We start from the raw sequence: 9,740 nt of genomic DNA, 5'->3' as shown, positions 1-9,740 counted from the left end.
CAAATTTGCACATTAATGCCAAAATGTTTTCGCTTCGTGTGGCAGGGGTAAAAACCCGAAAATTTATGCCGAAATGTCAAACGTATTGTTTTCATCTGTGTTTTGGCCGCTGAAGTTGATTTCCGAATAAATTTTGCAGTTTTTAACGATATTGTTGCTGTTGCTGTTATATTTATATTAAAAATGCAAAAACAATACGAAAAGAACCTACATTTTCGTAAATAAAGCGTTCGATAGCGTCAAGGGTTCAGCGAAAAAGTCCGCGGACGTATAAAAGTTTGACAGCGTGTAAGGGTTAAGCGAAACCGTTTTGGCATTAATTTTTTCGTTTGCGCTAGGGTTTTCGCCCCGTGTGGCCACGGCTATTTGGTTTGCATGCTGTTACAGCCAATTGCTTTACGAGTGTATGTGTTCACCCAAAGATAGGGTAGCCGCTTATGGTGTAAATCAATGAAAGCATAGAATGTTTACGTTTTCCTTTTTGGGTTTTGGTTCTGAGCTTTGGTTCTGATTGTTGGGAGGGTTACGGCTGGACTTCGTTGCTCCTGGTTCACACTAGCCTCTGCTGCAGTTGATCTCTGTATGGTGTTGTTGTTTATGGTTGTGATCGGCTGTATGTGGGATGACGTTGTTGGTTGTTGTTGTTGCTGCCGCTGCTGCTGCTGCTCTGCTTGCAGTGTTATATCCTATATATATTTATAGCTATGTAAAGGTATTGTATATATCGGTGTGCTGGAGGCCCAGCTGTAGTTTTTTTTTTGGCAGGGGGATCTGTGGCCAAGGTGTTGATACTTTCGGTTGACTCTCCACGTTCTAATTGGAGTGCTCCTTGGAGTATTAGTTGGTTGGTCATGGTTTGTGCTTATTGGTTTATTGCTTTCTGGGAAGGTTTCTGGTTCCGCTTTCTTTCTCTCTTTCTCTCTCTCTCTCTCTCTCTCTCGCTCTTTTATTATTTCCATCTTTCTCTTCATGCGGAATCGGTTGATCTGCTGGGGTGGGTTTGAATTATTTTTGTTTTGTTCTGATTCCTTCCTTGGATTCATTTCGCATAACAAATCTCTGCTCCTTCCTCGTTGTCTGCGTTGACTGCTTGATTGTAAAAATATGTCTTATCAAAAAATATTATTGTGTTAGTTTGTTCGTTTTCTTCGCTGCGCTCTATGCGCTCGTTCGGCGCGTTCGCTCCTACGTATGCACGCGTTTCTAATGCACGCCTCGGTCGTCCCTGCGTTTTCTTGTTTTTTTTTCGGGGTTTTTCCTCACGGGAGTGCATGCATGCATTGGGTGCCATTATCAAAAGCAATAAAACAATCAAATTAGGAATGGAAAAGTAGACAACCTCTCGCGCTGCGGAAGGTTCGCTTCCTCTCTCCCTCTCTCTTTTTTGTGGCTTGCGCCTTACGGTTCATTGGGTGATGAGATGATGAGCAACACAAGAAAATCAAACAACATCATGGAGCTCGCTGGCGTGGAGTGCCTCACAGCGGCTATTGCTTGGCAGCTTTTGGCAGCCCACATCCCCCTCCCCCCTCTCTCTACACTATCACAATGTCTTCCAGGTCCAGCAGCAACACACTTTTCGCTTATTATTATTGTTTATTGTGTTGTTTTAAGTGTCGATGTGAGTGTTTGTGTGCATGTGTGTGTGTGTGTATGCCTAATATGAAACAAATATTGCTGTTACACTACTGTTTCCACATGCTCTTCCATGTTTTTTCTTCTTCAACTTTTGGGTTCCCTGGCTGGCTTGGTTTCTTTTTCGGCTTTTAAGGAGGGTCGATGTTCTGAATGGAACGAAACCGCCACACGCCAGCCCTATTGGGGCCGCGTTCTTGTTCCATCCGTTAGCCTGTCTCTGTACCTGTAGCTGTGTGTGTGTTCCCGTGCTTCCCTTTCCTTTCCCAAAACCTTCGTTGCTCGTTTATCGCTGTGAAACAATTGGTTTTCTCTTTCCTTACCATTCCTTACCTCCCTTTTCGCTTTGCATTTCGCATTAAATTGGACACCGAAAGCATTTGATGCAAAAAATATTATCTTTTTCCATTCCTTTCTTTCAATGTTTTGCGCTCGGGTTTAATCCGTGCGTGTGTGTACATGAGTGTGTGTGTGTGTGTGTGTGTGTATTTGTGCTGGTTTAAAGATCTGTCTAACATTAAAAATGAGGTTTCCCTTTCATCCTTTCCCTTAGAAGAACAATTGAACGTTCCTCATTGCTGGCTGAGTGAGCGTGTACAGTGATACAAAGTCATATTCGTACGGCTGTGCCACGCGGTGCAAACTAGTGCTCGTATAGCACTTTCTTATGAACGTTACGGATTTATGGCAACTGATTCTAGCAGAGCAATTATTACTTGATATCACTTTCTTGGGAAAAGTTAATTAGTTTACGCGTGGCGATGATTTTAGTGAGGAAGAGTCTATTCGCACCAATCTGCATAAATCGAAATTTTAAGCGGTGAAAATTAATGTTCACAAGCTCATATTCGTACGGCTATTTTCTTATGAACATTATGCAATTATAACCGTTTTATTCTGCTCGAGAAATTATCACTTGTTTTGACTGATAGCTTGATGTTGGGAAACATAATTCGTTTATGCGATGCGTGGTAAATGTCCCCAATACCCATAGCCGCACGAATATGACATTGTATCACTGCCTGTATGTGTAGATGTATATGTGTGAGTGTGTATGGAGTGTAGTAAATATTTTGTGCAAAATTGCCTAAAAACCTGCTTGCTACTATGCCAATTCCGAAGCCATTTCATTGGGGTTTCTATTTTGGATCCGCTTGGCGCCTCCATTGCACCTCTAGGGGAAGGCTAGTTGGCCATCCTTGTTTCACTTCAATGCCAGTAATTTGATGCATTATGCATCCATTGCATTCGATGCGTTATCTTTCTCATTATTTCACTCTCTCTCTCTTTTTTCCTTTTTTTCTATTTCTCTTGCTCTTTTTCTCTTTCTTTCTCCCTTTTTCTCGCTGAATGTTTTTCCTTTTCGCCTAATACTTACGAGATGTGTGCCTTGTGTGCTAACAAAGGCAATCATTTTACGTTGTACATTACCCTTTGACTAACAATACTTCCGGTACTTCCTACCTACCTTGCACTGAGCTAAACTTGCGTGGATCCCTTTTTGCGTCAGTCGCTCTTCCACCCCCCCCTCCCTTCCGCCCTTTCCCCCTCCTTTATCCTTTATTTAACACGTTCAAAAAGTACCTCTTGTGTTTTTTCACGTAAATCCATATATCATTCATTGTTTCATTTTTCGTTTCGCTTTGTTTTGTGTCGCCTTTTTTCTTCTTGCTTGTTTGATAATTGGAAATAGAGCTGAAAGATGTACAACACACATTATAATTGAATCGAAATACTTACTGGGCGGAGAATATAAAAAGTGTTTTACTATCTTCTTCTTTTTCTTCTGCTTTTTTGTTTGCTTGTAAAATCCACTTGCATTGTTTTTTTGTTACACTTTTCCTTCCTGCTCTCGTTTGCTACTTTAATTTCACTGCCCCTAATATAACCCTTTGTTGTCTCTCGCTTCTTCGTTTTGCTTCTCCACCTTGCCATTATGTTGCTGCTACTTTGTTATTAGTTTAACACGCATCATCCATGCGCTTGTGCGTGCGTGGGTATTGGTTGCTTTAAATTGTTTTTTCTTTCTTTTCTTGTTTCTTTTTTTTACATTGCGAGCGAACGCGGGGTTGTTGGGGACGCGGGCGTGTTGATTAACTGGGCCATCCGGATATGTTTGCCTTATTGAAACCATTGCCGGATCCGGACGGCCCAATCGAGAGCCCAACCAAGACCTTCAATACCAACTTGTATCGCTATGGGTTAGAGCCCTTGCTGTGGGTTAACCCACGCCGTCCTGTACTGCCCTACTGCACGTTGCCTGCTTTTGGGAAAAGGAAACCTAGGCACATGCATGCAGAACCGCTCGCTCTTTTTATATATATATATATATATGTGAGTGTGTGTGTGAGTGTGTGCGAGTGTTTGTGTCTGTGGGTTTCCGTGTTGTTCAGCCTGCTGTTTGCTCGAGGACTTCATGAAAATAGCTAATCTATATATATATGTATATATATATCTCCTCCTAGTGAGCTCCAAGATACACGACAAAGTTTTCCAGCAAGTTTCTCTCTCATTTCCGTTTTCCATTCTTTCTATACTTTAAGATTTGGTTTTGTCATCTGTCACCCTTCTTTTTGGGGAGGGGGTGGTGGGTTATGTAGAAGTATGCACACTTTAAGAGTTTCAACGTTATCACAATCATTCCATTATGCATCGTCAGCTATCTTTCTCTCTCTCTCTTTCTTACTTTCTTTTTTTCTTTTTCTTTCTTTCTCTCTCTTTCTTAATACTAGTTTACAGACCAGCGGATGTGCACTTATTACTACACATTCGCAGCTCTAGGGACCTTCTGGGGGCTCGATGACGGAGTGTTAGGAGTGCTGTGTTCTTTTTTTTTACTATTTTTCTTAGCCTTCTTTCATCTTTTCCATTTCTTCAATATTTTATTATATTACTATTGATCATTATTGCTCTCTAAAATACACTGACGTACGAATATTAAAAGTAGTTTGTTTTTTTTTCTTCATATCCAGAGCCTGTGTGCGTTTTTTTTAGATTTTAAATATGTTCAATGTATGTATAAATATATATATAGAAATACATATACATCAGACATATGCATATATAGTTATATATATACCTATAAATACACATTCATATGAATTCTTAATGCTGCTGGTTGGTTTTTAATGCTGGCATTCGTTCGTTCGAGTATATCTTCGGTGCAGCAACCTTCTTATAGTAGCTGCAGTCACGACACCAACGTAACAGTGCTGATCACCAAGTGATTGTAGGACGGTCAAACACACACACCCTTTCACGCTCTCCTTTTTTACAAAGCCCCAAACCTTCGGCTGATTGTTTTTCTTCTTTTCTTTTAGTTTCAGATAAAAGAACACTGGCCATCATAGTTTGCCCACTTTGGTGTGCGCATATGTGCTACTGTGAAGAGTTGTGAGTGAGTGTGTGTGTGAGCGAGTGTCTGTGTGTAAAATCTGTGTGTTGCTGCGTGGAATCACGTTTGTATAAATGGATGCTAAACCTTTTCGTTTTGGATGGGCGTTTCTGCTTGTCACAAATGTGTCAAACAGCTTATCACTATGTTTATCCGCTTTGTATCGTTGCGCCACTACCTTGCCAAATGTGTGCTTTGCAGCTTAATACATTAATAAATATGAATCTATAAAAAGAAACGTATTTCTTGCTCTTGCTCTGTCCTTCCATCCACTGCAACTCTTTCTCCTTCATGACTTTCCGCTTGTTTTTTTACAACTTTTCTCATTCATTCTCTTTTTCTTTTGGTTTAGTTTCTTTTTAATTTGAAAGAATTCTCTTTTCCTCGTTCTTTAATGGCATTTATCACATCACGTGAAGACGATTCGGAGTATATATATATATATATATATATATATATAGTAAGTAAGGACTGTCACAACACCGTATAGAGTTAGGATTTCTTTCTGTGTCAATTATTCGATTTTTCTTTTTTTCGTTTGCTTTTCAGCTTTTTCTTTCGTTTTGCTTTTAGCCTCCTGAATCGTAGCATGGATTGAACACACCGAACATTGTCCTGTTTCTTCATGTGTTCATCTTTAAAAGAAATACTATGTATTTCCACGTGTGCGTGTTTGTGTGTTTGTGAGAGTGGTGTGTTATTTTTAGAACTATTCTCCGTAGTTTCGGTGAAGTAGCCATCACATCACACTCAAGAAAAGCACCGATCATACGCTCGACGACTACACATTGAAGGCTTTCAACTGACAGTTTCAATCTCAAAAAAACTAATGTAATATCACTAAATGTGTGTGTGTGTGTGTATGTGTATATGTGTTGAAATATCAATCAGCAGCCTGCCAATCCCTACCGACCCTCCGCACTCTCCTCCGACCATCCAGCAGCATAGTCCGGTATCTATCGATGGCGTCATCCACGACTGTGACCCGCTGTGCACCTGGGACGAGCTGCAGTGCGTGGATACCGAGTCCTTTGCGCGGGACCCGCGACGCCACACGGCCTGGTGCTGAATGACGGGGGTAGTGTCGTGGAGAGGGTGGTTGTTGGATTCAAAAATTGATTTAACTACCAAGTCTATGTCTCCTTTCCTGAAATGTACAAAGTTGTTTCTCTTCTCCTACCGGTTTTGCTTATGCGTGGTTGGTTTTACAATGTTTTTCTTCTTCGTTTTCATCATCTTCTTCCTCATCATCTTGCACGTTTTCTTGTTTAATCTTCTTCGCGTGGTTAAAATGTGTGCCTACACCGCCGTCGGCGAAGTTTTTTTTAATGTTTTTTTTCTTCCTTAGGGAGTAGGACGAGTTATAATGTACAAAAGCCAATGCCAATTACGACAGTAGTAGTAGTAGTAGTACCATTCGCCAATAAGCGCCCTTACTGACGCGAGTGGGGAGCAACATGGAAGCCTAATTTTGGAGTACTATCGTAACGCTAGTTAGCAAGTGTTTCTTTTAGCCTTTTGCAAGAATTATACCCAATTAGTAATACCTAAATAGTATCTTATTCAATTGCTGATGCAGGTGTTTTACCCATTCCTGTCTCTATATAATTCTTTTTTTCGCATTTTCATGCTTCTTCGAAACAACTGAAAGAAACCTCACTGAAAACGATCCCAATCGCTTATACAGCTGTGCAATGTGCAATGTCCTCTTCTTCATTTCCACCCTCCGCATGTGATGAGCATAGAGTATACACGCAGCAGTTCAGCAGTAACTTTACTATCTCTGGGAGAAGCAAATGCACTGCGCAAGCGATCGAACCTAGGATCGGTATAGTCGGTTGGCTTGGTTGCGCTAAACACAAAACCGGTGTACACGCACTGGTGTATGTGTGTGTGTGTGTGAGTGTGTGTGGGTGTGTCTTTAATGTGTGGTCAATGGCTACGGGTAATGGCTGCGAATAACAACCCGTTGTTCCCGGTTTTGATCGCTATATCACGGTTTCCCCTGGCGCCTGGCTGCTAAAACACGTCCTTTTCCTGGCCCTTCATCTTCGTCATGCGAAATTGCTTTCTTAGGATATCACAATGCTTATTGGTTTTTTTTTCAGACAGAGCTACTTATGCGAGTGTGTGTGTGTCTGTGTGTGTGTGTGTGTGCCAGTGTTATGGGTAGGGGTAGGGTGTATGTAACACTGCCTTGTTCCTGGCGAGTGAGGGCCCTAATAGCGTGTTGAGTCTTTTGTTAACTCTGCTAAACGCTATCCTGCGACTGGATGTAGGTATATGGGCGTGTGTGTGAGCGTAAAAAAGTGAGAAGGAGAGCAAAAAAGAAAGAGGAAAAGAGAGAGAAAGACAGAGAGAGAGAGAGAGAGAGAGAGAGAGACAGAGAGACAGAGATGCTTTGTGCGGGGATTGATGAGACGCAACAGAGGGCAACAGCTTCTCTTTGCTATTCATTATTTAGCGTGAGGTTATTGGTTATCTGGTTTGGTGGGTTTAGGGATCACACTTACATAAACACACACACACACTCTTATACACACCCCCACACGTGCACATATACATGCACAGGTTCAAACACACAAACATCGCTCGTAGACATCCTGCATCGGAGTATCGTGTGGATTGCTTTGGTTTTGACAGTTCTACTGAGTTGATACTGCATCGCGGTTCCACACACTATACCGTGCTGTCGTCTGGCATTCCTTCTGCAGTCTCTGTTCTGTCTCTCCGCTGTAGTGTGGTGCTATACCTATATAGTACTCGAATAAAAGTCCTCAGTCTTCGTTGTAGTCCCATATTAGCATCGGAAAAATACTTTTTCTTGTTATTCTGCTTCGTCGCACTCTTTTCGTTAGGAAAACTATCTGTTTCTCTGGCAGTAAGAAGTGAACGGATTAGTGTAGTGTTAGTGCTATCGAACAACTCGCTTCCCTGCACCAGCATACGTCAGCTTCCATCTCCCTCCTCTTTCTTTTACTTAACGCTTCGTACAACGGAGCTCTCCTTTCTCTTCCTTTTGCTTCCCCTACTCTTTCTTCTTCCGGTTCGAACTGCTGCTACTACAATTGTCATGGAGAGTCACTCAAATTGACAGCTAACGATACGTGAGCCTAGCTCGCTGAACGTGAGAAAACTAATACAATAACAATGGAATCTCCAGCCCCGCTTTATTTTTTTCTCTATTTTTCTCTTCTCTTCTCTCTCTCTCTCTCTCTCTCTTTCTCTCTCTCCCTCTCTCTATCTGCAAGTTCAACTCATCTGTGATGTGCTTGAGACTGGCGGGAAGTTAAAAACGTGTCAAAAGTAACTTGATTGCTTTCAATATAGTGATCGATAACGTTATCTAGCCTAGCCTTATCAATGCACTTCCGCACCTAAACGAATTCCACCCCATCCTCACTCTCCACCATGTTTCCATCACAAGCTGTCGGTATGGGTTTGCATATGTACACTGTACACTGTGGAAACCAGCTCAGCGTTTCTGGCATCCCACGAATAAGGATCCCGGGGGGGGAGGAGCAATTGATCTACGACATCCCCACCGTCTGCACACGCATACGTGTGCCAAAAATCATTCCGCACATTTAACGCTAAACACTAATTACTCATCCGCGCCCAGTAACGTCCAGCCCGGGATGAGTTTTTCAGTTGAGTTTGAGTTACATTTAAATATTGCTTCCGTTGTTCCATAGTTTGTGTAAGTGTTCGGTATGTGTGTGTTGATGTGTGTTTTTGTGTGCGTGCGAGGGTGGCACCCCTGCGCTGCTACTGCTACGCTGTCGCCTGCTATCATCTGCGATCAACAGCATCTGTAGTTTGCGATGATGTGTCACTTGGACAGCTTAGACTGAGAAACCTAGAGCACCTACCCAGTGATGTAGAGGGTATTCATCGCGATAACAGCTGTTCTCTCTCTCTATTTACTGGGCCAGCTTTGGTGAGGTGCTTGGGTGTAAACCGAGAACTCAGAAACTGCCTTGCTAGCGGCAGAAACCTCTATATCCTTCCACCTTTTTCTGCCTTGCTTTCTCTATCTCTGTCCTTCCACTTTCCTCTCACTCTCTCTCTCTCTTTTTCTATTTCTCTCTTTCTCTTTCATTCTGACTCCTACACAAACATAAACCTTGTAAAATTCTTTCTCTTTTCCTTCGTCGATTTGTATTTTTTTTCTTAGGCTAATCATATTTGTACATGACATTTAATTTAAAAAAAACAACATACACATCCAGTTACACGTACATTCACACACACACACACATACTAACTTATCTAGTAACCTGCTGGAAAGGTCCTTTGAATCGTTATCAAAATCATAATCTCGTGCGACACAGCCCTAAGCGACGCCAGTAGCCCGCTTGTACGGTAACCTGTATCACTAGGGTGGGGAGGAAACGAAAGCTTAAAAGCCATTTGACGGCTTGCTGATTGTATAGCGAGGCAGGAGAGGGTGTCTCCTCCCGCTATTCTGCTGCTACGTTTACGCGTGTGTGTGTTTACCTGATTTATAAGTCTTTTCGGTAGGAACTCAATGTTAAAACCCCACGCCACACCGCGGGGGCGTTGCCTTTGCTATTGGATGGACGTCTGACAGGTTGCTGATCGTTGCACTACTGGTAACTACTGGCGGGAGCGGGGGTACCGGTTTCCGGTACTTCCTACTCGGTGTTTATTTCTGCTGCTAACCTAGTATTGACTGCGACAGTGCCCT

This window comes from Anopheles darlingi, chromosome X (genome assembly GCF_943734745.1).
Source record: "Anopheles darlingi chromosome X, idAnoDarlMG_H_01, whole genome shotgun sequence".
In the NCBI taxonomy this organism is placed as follows: domain Eukaryota; kingdom Metazoa; phylum Arthropoda; class Insecta; order Diptera; family Culicidae; genus Anopheles; species Anopheles darlingi.
This window is presented reverse-complemented; position numbering follows the sequence as displayed.